The sequence below is a fragment of the Talpa occidentalis genome, unplaced genomic scaffold (assembly GCF_014898055.3).
Source record: "Talpa occidentalis isolate TD23 unplaced genomic scaffold, MPIMG_talOcc4v2.1 talOcc4.6, whole genome shotgun sequence".
NCBI lineage: Eukaryota > Metazoa > Chordata > Mammalia > Eulipotyphla > Talpidae > Talpa > Talpa occidentalis.
Genome location: NW_023604972.1, coordinates 64,893,052 through 64,908,337, shown reverse-complemented (window position 1 = coordinate 64,908,337; position 15,286 = coordinate 64,893,052). Strand labels below are relative to the sequence as shown.

At 40.0% G+C, this 15,286-nt stretch overlaps 1 protein-coding gene and 1 pseudogene across 2 annotated transcripts in view; one reads left to right on the top strand and one right to left on the bottom strand.

Moving 5' to 3' along the window:
- STPG2 (sperm tail PG-rich repeat containing 2) overlaps window positions 1-15,286 on the top strand; it is a 422,672-nt gene that overhangs the window by 57,439 nt on the left and 349,947 nt on the right. The gene's annotated exons all lie outside the window — the stretch shown is intronic.
- On the bottom strand, window positions 13,741-13,883 carry LOC119230268 (U2 spliceosomal RNA; annotated as a pseudogene).

Below are 15,286 nucleotides of genomic sequence, written 5' to 3'. Positions count from 1 at the left end.
TGACGAAGTACCCTGCTGAGGACAGCAGTGAGCACAGCAGGAGAGGTCTGCGCACCATGTGGGACCCTCACCAGCAGCCAGGGGTTGAACCAGAGCTGCAAAGGCTGTGGGCAGCTTCGCAGCCCAGTGCTCAACTGCTGTGCCACCAACCAGGGGACCCAAAAGAAAGTTTCTTTAATGGAGGTTTATGAAAGCCTGAGGCTTATCCAAATAGGCCTAGTGTGATGTTAATGACAGGGGCCCTCAGCTCTCTGGGAGGGGAAGTTGTAGCCACAGAGCAGGGGCCTTGGCCAATGGGAAGGTGGGGGGTGCGGTTCAGGCACTGGCAGGCATGGGGCCTCAGGAGAGTTGGCTGGGATATTAGGAAGCTGCAAGTCATCCTTTGGGGGTCGCAATGATGGCTGGGTAGTAGTGGTGACTGAGGGCAGCAGTGGCCATGCACAACATGGACTAATCTTTCTGGCCTAAGGTACAAGTGTGGATCCAATTGGGTCAGGTCAGAGCAATCGTCAACAAAGCATTAATATAAGGAAACTGGATCATATGGAAGCTCTGTCTTTAGTAAGTTGAGGAATCTCCACACAGCTTTCCATAGTGGTTGGACCAGTTTGCACTCCCACCAGCAGTGCAGGAGAATTCCTTTCTCTCTACAGCCTCCCCAACATTTGTTGTTGCTAGTTTTTTTAATATGTACCATTCTCACTGGTATGAGATGGTATCTCATTGTAGTTTTGATTTGCATTTCCCTGATTGCAAGTGACATTGAACATTTTTTCATATGCCTGGTGGCCATTTGTATTTCCTCTTCGGAGAAGTTTCTTTTTAGCTCTTCTGCCCATTTTTTGACTGGATTATTTTCTTTGCTTTTGTTGAGTCTCCTCAGCTCTTTGTAGATTTTTATGATCAGTCCTTTATCATTAGTGTTGGGTGCAAAAATGTTCTCCCAGTCAGTGGGGTTTCTCTTTGTTTTGGTTATTGTCTCTTTTGCTGTGCAGAAGCTCTTTAATTTGATGTAGTCCCAGCTGTTGATCTTTGCAATTCCACTCCTACATATTTACCCAAAGGACACAGAAACATTAATTCCAAAGAGCACCTGCACCCCTATGTTTATAGCAGCAGAATTTACAATAGCTAAGCTTTGGAAACAACCCAAATGCCCAAAAATAGATGACTGGATCAAGAAGATGTGGTACATATATACCATGGAATATTACTTAGCATTCAAAAAAGATAAACACATGCAATTTGCAGCAACATGGATGGAGCTGGAAGGGATCATGCTCAGCGAAATAACCCAGAAAGAAAAACAAAAATACAGGATGGTCTCACTCATAACAGGAATCTAGAAAACCTAAATAAGGGACCAGGAAAAAGAATAACTATAAGAAAGGAAAAAATCAAAATCAACAAACAACTATGAACCAGAGACACTCTTTGGGGGGCGGGGGAAAGGAGGGATTGGGGTCAAAATCAGGGTTGCAATTGTATGGGGAATATTAAAATAAAAAAAAATATTTGTGTATGGTGTGAGGTAGTGGTCAAGCTTCATTCTTTTGCATGTAGCAACCCAGTTTTCCCAGCACCATTTATTGAACAAACTTTCTTTGCTCCAATGCATAGTCTTTGCTCCTTTGTCAAAGATTAGTTGACCATAAATCTGTGGGTTTATTTCTGGATTTTCTATTTGATTCCATTGGTCTGTATGTCTGTTCTTGTTCCAATACCATGCAGTTTTGATGATTATGGCTTTGTAGTATAGTCTGAAGTCTGGGAGTGTGATACCTCCATTTCCTTCTTTTTTTTTCAGTAGAGCTTTGGCTATTCGGGGCTTTTTGGTGATTCCATATGAATTTCATCAATAATTGTTCTATTTCTTTGAAGAATGCCATTGAGATTTTGATTGGAATAGCATTGAATCTGTATATTGCTTTTGGTAGGATGGCCATTTTAATAATGTTTATTCTTCCAATCCATGAGCAGGGGATGTCTTTCCATTTCTTTGTGTCTTCTTCTATTTCTTTTAACAGTGTTTTATAGTTTTCTTTGTATAGGTCCTTTACCTCTTTTGTTAGATTTATTCCCAAATATTTGATTTTTTTTGTTTCGATAATAAAAGGGGTGGTTTTTTTGATTTCTTCTTCTTCAGATTTATTGTTTGTGTATAGGAAGGCTACTGACTTTTGCATGTTGATTTTGTATCCTGCCACTTTATTGAATTGATTGATGAGTTGAATTAGTTTTTCTGTGGAGATTTTGGGGTTCTCTATGTATATTATCATATCATCTGCAAATAGTGATAGTTTGACTTCTTCTTTTCCTATTTGGATTCCTTGGATGTCTTTCTCTTGTCTTCTTGCTCTGGCTAGGACTTCCAGTATTATATTGAAAAGCAGTGGTGAGAGTGGACATCCTTGTCTTGTTCCAGATCTTAATGGAATTGCTTTCAGCTTTTCACCATTGAGAATGATAAAGAACTAGACATAAGACCTGAAACCATAAAATACATAGAAGGAAATATAGGCGAAACACTACAGGATTTGCACATCAAAGACATCTTTACAGACACATCACCCAAAGCAGTGATAGTGAAGACAAAGATAAACAGCTGGGACTACATCAAATTAAAGAGCTTCTGCACAGCAAAAGAGACAATAACAAAAACAAAGAGAAACCCCACCAACTGGGAGAACATTTTTGCACCCAACACTAATGATAAAGGACTGATCACAAAAATCTGCAAAGAGCTGATGAGACTCAGCAACAACAAAGAAAATAATCCAGTCAAAAAATGGGCAGAAGAGCTAAAAAGAAACTTCTCTGAAGAGGAAATGCAAATGGCCAACAGACATATGAAAAAATGTTCAACATCACTTGTAATCAGGGAAATGCAAATCAAAACTACCATGAGATACCATCTCACACCAGTGAGAATGGCACATATTAAAAAAACTAGCAACAACAAATGTTGGCGAGGATGTGGAGAAAAAGGAACTCTTCTGCACTGTTGGTGGGAGTGCAAACTGGTCCAACCACTATGGAGAGCTGTGTGGAGATTTCTGGACCTACTAAACATAGAGCTTCCATATGATCCAGCAATTCCACTCCTAGGTATTTACCCAAAGGACACAGAAACATCAATTCCAAAGAGCACCTGCACCCCTATGTTTATAGCAGCACTGTTTACAATAGCTAAGCTTTGGAAACAACCCAAATGCCCAAAAATAGATGACTGGATCAAGAAGATGTGGTACATATATACCATGGAATATTACTCAGCATTCAAAAAAGATAAACACATGCAATTTGCAGCAACATGGATGGCGCTGGAAGGGATCATGCTCAGCGAAATAAGCCAAAAAGAAAAAGAAAAATACCGGATGGTCTCACTCATAGCAGGAATCTAGAAAACTTAAATAAGGGTCCAGGAAAATGAATATAAGAAAGTGAAAATCAAAATCAACAAAAAACTATGAACCAGAGACACTTTTTGGGGGTGGGGGGCGGGAGGGGAAGGATTGGGGTCAGAATGGGGCGTTTGCAATTGTATGGGGGAATATAAAAATAAAATTTAATATATAAAAAAAAATAAAAAAAAATATAAGGAAACTGATCAGGTTGGCCTGTCACAACTTTCTACACTACCTGAACTATGGGGAAGTTGAAAGTTCCTTCTGGATGATGAAAGTTCCTTCCAATTTACTTGGAAACTAGGTCACTCTGCCTGGCACAGGGTTTGCATTTTTTTTTTTTTTTTGAATTTTTTTTTAGGTGTTAAGGCAACTCCATAATCCTTGTGGAATCCCTTTGTAAAATTTTTGACCATGCATTTGAGAATGTACATTTACTTAGAGTCCCTCCCTTTGTGTTTGGTGTCACTGTTACAGGGCAGCCCTGATATAAAATGGGTTGCCTGACTGTGGGTCCTCACCTATGTGCTATGTGTCTGTTTTTGTTCCAATACCAAACTGTTTTAATTATTATGGCTTTATAGTATAGCTTGAAGTTTGGAAATGTGATATCTTCTTTCTCCTTTGTTTTCATCAGTAGGGCTTTGGTTATTCATGGTTTTTTGTGGTTCCATATGAATTTCATCAGTGTTTGCCCTATATCTTTGAAGAAGTCATTTTCTGTATATTGCTTTTGGGAGGATGGCCATTTTAATAATGTTAATTCTTCCAATCATGAGCAGGTGATTTCTTTCCATTTCTTTGTGTCTTCTTCAATTTCTTTTAACAGTGTTTCATAATTTTCTTTGTATAGGTCTTTTACCTCTTTTTTTTTTTTTTGGTAGGACCCTTGCCGGTAGCCAGGGAACGAACAGGCACTGCAGGGCAGCGTGGCAGCCCAGCACTCAACCGCTGTGCCAGCAGGGGAGGCCCTTACCTCTTTTTTTAGGTTTATTCCCAAGTATTTGATTTTTTTTTTTGGTTTCAATTATGAAAGGGATGGTTTTCTTGATTTCTTCTTCTTCAGATTGATTGTGTATAGGAAGGCTACTGATTTTTGCATGTCGATTTTGTATCCTGCTACTTTACTGAACTGGTTGATTATTTTGAGTAGTTTTTCTGTAGAGTTCTTAGGGTTCTCCATTATATTATCATATTGTCTGCAAATGGTGATAGTTTTACTTCTTCTTTCCCTATTTGGATTCCTTGTATGTCTTTCTCTTGTGTTATTGCCCTGGCTAGGACCTCCAGTATTATATTGAAGAGTAGTGGTGAGAGAGGACAACTTGTCTTTTTCCTGATTTTAAAGGAAAGGCCTTCAGCTTTTTGCCATTGAGAATAATATTGGCAGTGGGGTTGTCTTATATGGCTTTTATCAATGGCTTTTATTGTGTTAAGGTATGTTCTTTCTATCCCGACAATTTCAAGGGCCTTCATCATAAATGGATGTTGGACTTTGTCCAATGCTTTCTCAGCATCTATTGATAGGATCATGTGGTTTTTATTATTTTTTTTGTTGTTGATATGTTGGATTACACTGATTGATTTTCAAATGTTGAACCATCTGTGTGCCCCTGGGATGAATCCCAGTTGATTGTGGTTTACTATCCCTGTGATGCACTGTTGGATTCTGTTGGCAAGGATTTTGTTGAGGATTTTTGCATCAGTGTTCATTAGGGTGATTGACCTGTAATTTTCCTTTTTTGTGCTGTCTTTGTTTGGTTTTGGTATTAGTATAATGTTGGCTTCCTAGAATGTATTTGGTAGTATTCCTTCTTTTTCAATTTTTTGAAAGAGTTTGTGTAGGAAGGCACTAATTCACTGCTGAGCATTTGGTGGAATTCATTTGTGAAGTCGCCTGGGTCTGGGCTTTTGTTTTTTGGGGAATGCTTTGATTACTGCCTCAATTTCATTGCTTGTAATTGGTCTATTTAGTTGCTCTATTTCTTCTTTGTCCAGCTTTGGATAATCCTATCGTTCTAGGAATTTGTCCATCTCTTCTAAGTTGTTGAATTTGTTTGCATATAAGTGTACATTGTAATCTCTGATGATTCTTTTGATTTCTACTGAGTCTTGTGATTGCTCCTCTTTCATTTATAATCCTATTTATATGTGTTTTCTCCCATTTTTTCTTTGTGAGCCTACCTAGAGGTTTGTCTATTTTGTTTATTTTTTCAAAGAACCAACTTTTGCTTTCATTGATCTTTTGGATTGTTTTTTCAATTTCTATATTGTTTATTGCTGCTTTGATTTTTATTATTTCCTTTCTTCTACTGACTTTAGGGTTTTTTGGTTGTTCTTTATATAGCTCTTTGAGATGTGAGATTAGGTTATTTCTTTGATTTCTTTCTTGTTTCTTGATGTGAGCCTCTATTGCTATATATTTTCCTTTTATTATTGCTTTTGCTGCATCCCATACATTCTGGAAAGTGGTGTCCTCCTTGTCGTTCAACTCAAGGTATTTTTTAATTTCTTCTTGGAGCTCCTCATTAGTCCAGTCTTTTCTTCATGGACTCTTATAATTGTCTAGGAGTATCCTCATACTGCTTCATTTGCACTTTTCTCTCCTTTTCTCTTTTGGCTTTTTTATGTCTGTATTTTTGATAGTACTGATCCATTCTTCCTTTTCATTGATTCTGTTTTCCTTGCTTTTCCCAGAGTTCTTTATCTCCTCTAGTAATCTTTTAATCTCCTGAGTTTCTTTTCTTTCCTTTCTTATGGTCTCAATTTCGTTCTTCAGTTCAGTGATTATTTGTCTCAAGTCGTTTTTTTTTTTTTTTCCTTTTCATTTTCTTTCTTCTTTTTAATCATGATGATCATTAATTTTCTGTCTCATAGGCCTAAAAGTTATTCCATGTCATTGTTGAGCTCTGGTGACTGTATTTCTTTTTGTGGTGTGTCCTCCTCCCGCGGGCTTGCTTGGCTATTTATATTTTTTCTTTTCCCTGTTGTTTGCTTTCTAATTAGTTCTATGCATTGGGCTGTTGTGCCACTGGTGTTGGCGGCATGTCTTTGGAGTGCTCCTTTAGGGGTGCTGGAAACTGTTTACCAGACGGAGACCAGCAAGGGTAGGCCAAACTCCACCAGGGTGTTGATGCTCTGTTGTTGGGCACTAACCCTTATGTTCCCTCCCTCTGTATTTACTCAGTTCCAACAGGGAATCAGCTAATTGATGATTTTGTTCTGGTCATGAGGTGGCACCAGAGACCTGTACTTGCTGAACTGTGCTTTTTCCCAGTGGTTCTCTGATAAATGGAGGGGGGTGAAGGGGAGCACCTCAACACAGGGGCTATCATTCAAGCTGGGTGCTTTGTCTGCTCCGTGTTCACCCAGTGCTGTGCCCACAGCTGTATGGATCCCGCGCCCTGAATTCTGCACTCTGGGTCTCAGTTCCAGGGCTATCAGATCCAAAACGCTGTCTGTCACCCTGTGCAGTACCCACTGCTATGGTGTGTCCCATGCCCGGGATCCTGCTCCTGGCTCTCAGTTCCAGAATGGGGTCTTGTCCATGCCTTATTTCCCTTCTTAATCCTGTTTGCGTGGCCCACACTCTCTCAGAGCCTGAGGGTGTTTTTGGGATCCCTGGTTTCCAACTATCAGAATGTTGGTGATTTTGTTCTGGTGGCTACTTGGCACCAGAGATCTTTCCTAGTATCCTTCCAGAACTGCTTTTCCCCCCATGGTTCTGGGGAACAGAGTGTGGGTGGCATGGAGGTGCTGTGTCTTCCCTGTGCCCCGCTGTTGTGGTGATACCAGAATTGTCAGGTCTAGTCTCCCAGCCAGGAACAGACCCCAGGCTGCAGGGGCAGCGCTGAGCCCCAGCCACTAGACCCCCACGGGTTGGTGTCTCACAAAGCCGCAGCAGGAACTTCGCAAGCAAGCAAGAAGAGGCAGCTTTGTTTAGAGAAAGAAAAAGTTTATTGAGGAGAAAAAGAACAGAAATAAAGTGGGACTCCCAGGCCAGGGAACCAGGCCTGGGAGGGACAAGGAAGCCAAAGTGGAGTCGTGTCTCAGGGAATATATACCTTCTTTCCCTAATTATTCTAAAGCTCCACCAGTCTCTTTGTGATTGGTTAGTTCTTGGCTGTTTCACTTAATTTGCTACTGAGCGGGGGATCTTCACATGCCTTATCTAACAGGTTTGTCTTTCCCCATTTGTTGCTTCTTTATCTTTATGGCCCAGTCCTCTGGATGAGCATCCTGCATTGAAGCTAAACAGCTGCCCTTCTAATTTGTCCATAAATTAAACCATTCTCCATTTCCCCAATCTCTACCTCTCTTTATCACCTGAAGGAAACCAAGGCCAGTGTTAACAATGTTGTCCTTGGTCCTGGGGTGTTTGTTTTTCCAGGTGGAATTAGTTACATTCCTCTTGCTGCCCTTATCTCTGAAGCCTTCCTCAATTCTCCGAGGTCCCCTCCTATAGTGTCCCTAAAACTGCCTAATTACCCTAACTTGCCCTGTGTCTCAGTGGGGCTCCCACACCCCGAATTTTGTGCCCCAGGTCTCAGTTCTGAACCCTTAGATGCAGGACATGGGCTGTAGCCCAGTTCAGTATTTGCAGAAATGTTGCCTTTTGCACCTTGCTCCCATATTTGAGTACCTGGTTTCTGATTACTCAGTGAGGGACTTTCACCTCAGTGAGGGCACCTGTACATCTCCCCACAAACCTAGGTTGCAGATGCGGACACCTGGGCAGTTGCAATCCGAGTATGCTTTTCTAGCATGCTGCTTTTCTGCACAAGCTTACCGGCTGGCCTTGGGCTATTTGTAGGTCTGGGGGGAGTCCTTATCTAACTCTAATGGCACCTGGAGCCTTTTGCTCACCTCCGTGGCAATTCCCACATGGTTCTCCACAGTTCTCGTTTACGGGGTGCAGTGCCTGAAATAATGCCTTTCTACTCACTGTCCCACTTGATCTGTAGTTTGTTCTTTTTTTTTTCCCCCTCCTTTCTGTTGGTGGGAAAATGCCACCTTTGTTGGTGGGGGAGGGTAGCAGGGTTCTGAGCTTTCCTCTCTTCTCAGTCCTCTTTTATGGCAACTTTCTTCTTCAGGCAGCTTGCCAGAGTCACCCGTTTATCTCCCATGTCCCAGTTCTTGCAGGGACCTGCCGCTTTTCCTCCCTATTAACTTTTTTTTATTTTTTAATGGGAGAACTTACTCGCAGTGTTTCCTGGCCACCATATTGATCCCAACTCTCTCCTCTAAACATCTCTTTAATCAGTCTTTTGAGATGATATTAAGAGTGGGCTTAGTTTCCCTATGTGAATATTAATTTTAAAAAATCAAGAAATTAACCAAATGGATGGGTAGATATGTGGTTCTTCCTTGAACTGATGATTAACACCTGCTGAAAATTCATTATATTACTTAATTATAAAAACAACTCTGAAGAATTGTGTAATATTCTCACCAAAATTGATAAAATTTAGGTATTCTTAATCTCTAATTGTAACAGGGTGTTTCCCAGGAAAAGGGGAGGTTCCAGGTTCCCTGCTCCACCCAAAGGAGGGTGGAGTTGAGGAGGGAGGAGGAGATCATGGAGGGTGGAGTAAGAAGGAAGCAGGATGGAGAACAAGAGGGAGACCAAGGAAACTCAGGGAGAAGAGAATGACATGTGAAGAAACTGTACTTGTTTCTTGGTTCTGGATTGGTTGGAACAGATGTGGGTGAGAGACCCATGGGAAGGTTAGCAATGGCAGCTTTTATCTTGATTTTGATTTTGCTCTTTTCCTCCCATGCTTGTCTGTTTCTGACCCTGTTCTATGGGTCCTGGCCAGAAGGTACTTTAGACTTGTGGCAGGCTTTCTGGCCTTTGGATGCTTAATTTGGAAACTATATTCTTTGTCTTTTCTGTATTGCAGACTAGTTCTTTTCCATTAAAGGTCTATATGTTTTGTCTTGATGCGGTAGATGGCAGAGTCTATTGAGAGCAGGCAGGTTCAGGGGTGCCCTCCTCCCTGCCCTCTAACAGCTTGGTGATCCAGATGGAATGGAGCCATCCATGCTTAGTCAGCCCCATAGGGAAATTTGGCTTCCTCATGGCACTGGCTACCATGAGTGCAAATGTGTTTTTTTGTTTTTCTAGTGTGTTTCAGATATGTGTAAATTTGCTGTTGAAAAAACTGGCTTGCACCTCATGGAAATTCTGTGTTTATGTGTGCAATTTTTTTATAGTCACTTGCTAAGAGGTTTGATTTTGTGGAAAATTTCTGTTTAGCAGTTTTTCTCAAAAGATTGTATATGTTGGATCATGTGGCCAGAGCAAATGTTAGGGGGAAAGATGTAATGAGTAAACTCCATACAGGTTTTATGGACTCCACCCCCACTCCAGACCAAAGCCATCAAGACACTGGGAACTACAGATCCCATCATCACCAAAGGGAGGTTGCTGTGACCTGAGGGTGGAGTTAAGCAGCTAGGTTTGGTACAAAACCAGACATGTGGGCCTTGGGGGTCTCTCTTTTGGCTTCATTGTTACAGAGCAGCCCCAATATAAAACTGGTTGCTTGACTGTGGGTCCTTACCCGTGCTCTTAAAAGAGACCTAATACTCCATTGCAAGCACACACAAAAGGTTAATAAAAGATTTATTCACAAGGGACAGTGAAATGAGGAAATGTACAACTTAGGGAGAAAAGTGGGAGATAAAGTCTTAAATGCGTCCTACCTGTTCCACTGATCTGGAATCCCAAATGGCACTCTGAGAGCTGGCTGCAAGCCGCGAGCTATGAGGCCAAGAGGCGAGAGAGCCCCCAAGGCCCATATGTCTGGTTTTTATAACAAACCTGGCTGCTTAAAGCCTCCACCCTCAGGTCCCAGCAACTCTCCCTTTGGTGGTGATGGGATTTGTCTTTCCCAATGTCTTGATGGCTTTGGTTTGAAGTGGGGGTGGAGTCCACAAAGCCTGTATGGGAATTAGATCAGGACATCCTTTCCCCCTAACATCATGATTCTTGCCTCTTCACCAGCTCTCGGGGTGCCATTGGGATTCCAGGTCAATGGAACTGGTAGTATGCATTCACAAACTTATCTCCCTCCTTTTCTCCCTGAGTTATTCATTTCTTCATTTCCCCTTCTTTTGTAAATAAACCCTTTATTAACCTTTTGTATGTGCCTGCAGTTGAGTATTAATAAGTCCCTTTTAAGCACATGGGTGAAGACCCATAGTTAGGCAACCCATTTCATATCAGGGTTGCTCTGTAACACAAAGATGGTGTCTGAGGCCACTGGCAGTCTTCTCTGAAACTCAGAAGTTTTTGTTCTTTTGGTCTTCTAGTATGATTTTTGCTTTCTGCTTTTGGCATCTTTTGTTAGCTAAAGTTAAGTTGCTGGGACTTTGGACTTTAGTTTGTGATCTCTGCTGTTTTAAAGGTCTGATTAGCATTTCTTTAGGCAATAATGGTTCTTCAGTGATATGTTCTTTGACTTTGGTTTTGATTTTGATCTCTGCCTGAGGGGCTTTGCAAGTCAACAATGGAGCAGTGGTGTTTAAATTAACAAATGTCTGGCTGGGCAGTAAGAGAAAAAAAAGCCTTGAGTAGTAACTGGTCATTACTGGTAGCCTTAATGAATTATTGGAGATAATTTGAATTTGTGCAATGTCTGGGTCAGAAAAATTAAAAAGATTTTGTCTGAGTCTAAAATGATTTGCTGCTGTGAATTTTGTCTACACAATTTGTTTTGGGCATGTCTGCCATTTAAATTCTGGATTTGTTTGATTGCTGGTGTAAGACAAGATTCTAAGATTCTATTTCCTACTGAAGAAGATCCCTTGTGAAAAGCAATCTACATGGTGTATGATGTAACTTTATCAGGTTTTCATAACTGTGTTGTTGCTTTTCCTCAGGGTGGGGGAGGTGGAATCTGTGCTTTGATGTTGAATTGCTCTTTCAGCTTCTGTCCCAGAGTGGCTAACATAAGTAAGTAGATTACTCCTTTTAATTGAAAGTTAACTGCTCATATTTTGATTTTGCTCTTTCAGGTTCTGTTCCAGGAAACCCAAGGGTTACAAGCTTGGTGGCTAAGAGAAGATGAGTTCCTTTTGCTTAAAAGTTAATTGTTGATTTTGCTCTTTCAGCTGCTGTACAGGATACCCCAGGATTAACTTCTAATAGGAAAGCTTAAACACTGAAAACCCTAAAGTGATAAACAACTGTACCTTTTGTATAACATTTTGAATTATTAAATTTATTTTCTCTCTTTTTTTTAAAGGTCCAAGTCAGGCATTGGAAATCTACTCTTCCTAGTGGATTTCACAAGACAAGTTTGCAGTTGGAATAGCACACTGATATATTTCCTAATCATAATTTGCTAGAAACTACCAGTGTGCTGTTCCACTTTAAAGCCGTCCATTAGTGTTTGAATGGATGTACTTAGGATTTTTTAATTCTTCATAGATTCTCTTTGTTTACTGAATTATGGACCATACATGGAGAGGGAGTTGTGTATTCCCCACTTCACTAATTTAGTTTTCAATGTGAGTGGCAGCTAAGTAATTCTTCTCCACGTTATATTACAACATTTACTTAAAATAATGAAGCTCCATGCTGAGTATGCATCAGTGAAGTTTTATTTTATTTGCTAATTACTTTCCAAGCTCACAGTGATTTGAGGATGATACTGCCAGCATTACTTAACATAAAGAATGTGTGATTTAGAGCTAATAGTATAACAAATTGGTTTACATTTTTGGTTTGTATAAAATCTTTAAGTTTCAAAATGAACATTTACCTGAGTCTCCAGAGGTTAGTGAGTTAAGTATTTGTCAGTTCACATGGTTTAATTGAAGTGAATATTAAGGTGTCCTGCAAAATAGCAGTTGGATGAAGTTGCTATACTCAGTTCCTCCACATATTCACAACAAGATTACTACAAAACAAAGTCAACAATCCCTGATAACTTCTGTGTATATCAGGAACAATGATACAAAATAAAGCTTGGTCATACTGGTTTGCGTTCAATATAAGGTAGTACAATACAGAAGAGGGAAGGGGGCTGCTGTATCAAGTACCTTTGCTGTTATTAACTCAAGGGAAGGTGCCCACATCAGAGACTTTAAAAATTGGTCAATACTCTGGAGAAGGGTGTGCATGGAGTTGACATGCAGTATAGGAGGTGCGCCACTTGAGGCATATGATAATAACAGTGCAGAGTAATGATTGATGGCTTGAATCGAAGTTTCCTAAGCTAGATCCTTTGGAAACCTAACCAGTAGGGAGAACCAGATCAGATTGCATGTGTGAACTCATTGAAGAGGCTGTTATTAGGTGTCTGAGATATTAATACTTGACCCACCCACCTTCCTCTCACCCAGAGCAAAATCCAATCTAACAATTGAATGCTTTTACTAACCAGAACTCAAACATCTAGATCTTAGTAACAAGAGCAAGAACCTATGGTAACACTATGTATTCAGAAAGCAAAGGGAACTATCCCTGGCTTGTGACCCTGTTTCAACTGTAGTCCTTGTCCAACAGTACATCTGTTATTCAACCATTGGAGTTTGAGGCTAACATGAGACATTTTAGCTCAGAAGTTGGTCTAACAGAGAGGCTAATTGAATGTCCAGTGTACAACTCAGGTACATGAAGTACTATAGAAGCTTGAATCCTTAATGCTCAGGGGAAGTGATCTTTCAGTGCCCCACTGACCCAGTTCCATTCTACTTATTATTTTTTACTGACATTAGTGTTCCAGCTATCTGAACAGGTACAAAAGCATTGGTCTGTGAAATGATATAAAAGTAAAGAGCCTGGGTAGAAAACCTAGGATTACACACAGCTTTTTGTAGCTGGGGTATATTGCAAATTTATTATGATAATATAAAAAAACTCCATATTGTAGCTCATAAAAACTAAAAATGAAGATACAGATGAATATAGCACAAATGGTAGAGCAAAAAAATAAATCCCCTCCCCCCAAAATAAAACAACAACAATCTCTAGAGAAGTCTCAGTCCAGCAGAACTGAGGAATATGTCTGATGAGCAGTTTAAGGTAACAGTTATAACGTGTTTGCTGAATTAAGGTAATGAAAAACAAGAATGGAATTATTACTGAGCAAATATGAAGCTGTTACAAGTAGAACTAATGGACTTTAAATACTATAGCTTAGGGCCTCCCCTGGAGGCACAGCGGTTGAGCGCTGGGCTGCGAAGCTGCCCGCAGCCTCTGCTGCACCGGTTCGATCCCAGGCCACAGGCGAGGGTCCCACATGGCACGCAGACCTCTCCTGCCACGCCTGCTGCTCCCCTCAGCAGTGTATTTCGTCGGTCTGCCTGTTCTGCTCCCTGCTCTGGCTCTGGTGAATTTTCTCACCCTCTCACCCAGTGCTTGTATAAATAAATAAATCTTTAAAAAAAATAAATACTATAATTAATTAAAAAATACAATAGAGGGCTTTACACTTGATCTTAGCCAAAAGGCCGAGAAGTGATACAATAGAGGGCTTTAACAGAAATAGGTAATGGAGAAAATTAATGAATTTGAAAGTACAGTGGTGAACACATATAGAACAACAAAGAGAAATAATAAAAAAAATAAAAATAGTGTCAGAATTTTCTGAGATAACCTAAAGACAACAAACATATATATCAAAGGATTCTTAGAGAATAGAAAGAGAACAACATAAAGATTTTATTTAAGGAAATAATTGCTGAAAGCCACTTCCAACTGTGGAAAAAGTTCAGACATCTTGATCCAAGAGGTTCAGAGTTCCAAATAAAATAATAACAGAATGACATACCCCAAACACATTATAATTAAACTGTTGAAAGCAATGACAAATACAGAATATAAAATGCCTTGAGAGAAAGAAAGAGTAACCTATTAGGGAATATCTACTAGACTGTCTTTGGGCTTTTCACTGTTTATCATACAGGCACAAAGGGAATAGCAGAAGATATTTGAGGTACTCAAAGATTTTAAGTCTAGAATATTTGATCCCACAAAACTGTAATTTAAGATTGAAAGGAGAATAAAGAGCTTCTATGAAAAACAAAAATTGTGAAGTCACAGAACAATAAATATAGAGGTAACAGAAGCCTAAATTATATAATGTAGAGGGGAAGAATGCAGTATGACCTTTCAGAATGAGCTTAAGACTAGGTCATCCAAAAGGCCACATAAGTAGTCAATTATATACTAACCTCAGCTCTTCAAATAAAAATCAATAGGAGTAACATAAGACAAGGAAACAAAACATAAAATGAAAATGTCAAAATATAAAAAGACAAAGACAAAATAATTAAAAAACAAACTGGCACTAAGAAGTTGAATTTCAATATTCACCTAAATTCTCCAGCAAAAAGATATAGAGAGGCTGAATGTATTTTAAATCCTAGTATAACCTTCTGTTATTTACAGGAAACTACCATCAGAAACAAGCACAGACTCAGAGTTAAAGGCCAGAAGACAATCTCTCTCTCTTTTTTTTAAAGATTTATTTATGTACACAAGAGCTGGGGTTCAGGCCAGAGATGCAGGGGGTGAGAGGATTCACCAGAGACAGAGTGGGGAGCAGAACAGGCAGATGTAGTGAAATACACTGCTGATAGGAGCAGCAGGCAAGACAGGAAAGGTCTGCTGTGCCATGTGGGTCACCTCTATGGCCGGGGAATTGAACTCATGCTGCAGTGGCTGTGGATAGCTTCATAGTGTTGTATCTTTACCCCAGACAGAAGACAATCTTACAAGCAAATGGCACACTCACAGAAGACAATCTTACAAGCAAATGGCAATCAAAACCAGTCAAGAACTGCTATACTTATATCAGATAAAATAGAAATCCTGTTTAAAAGGTCAATAAGAGATAGAAATGGGCATTAATATTGAGTGAAGC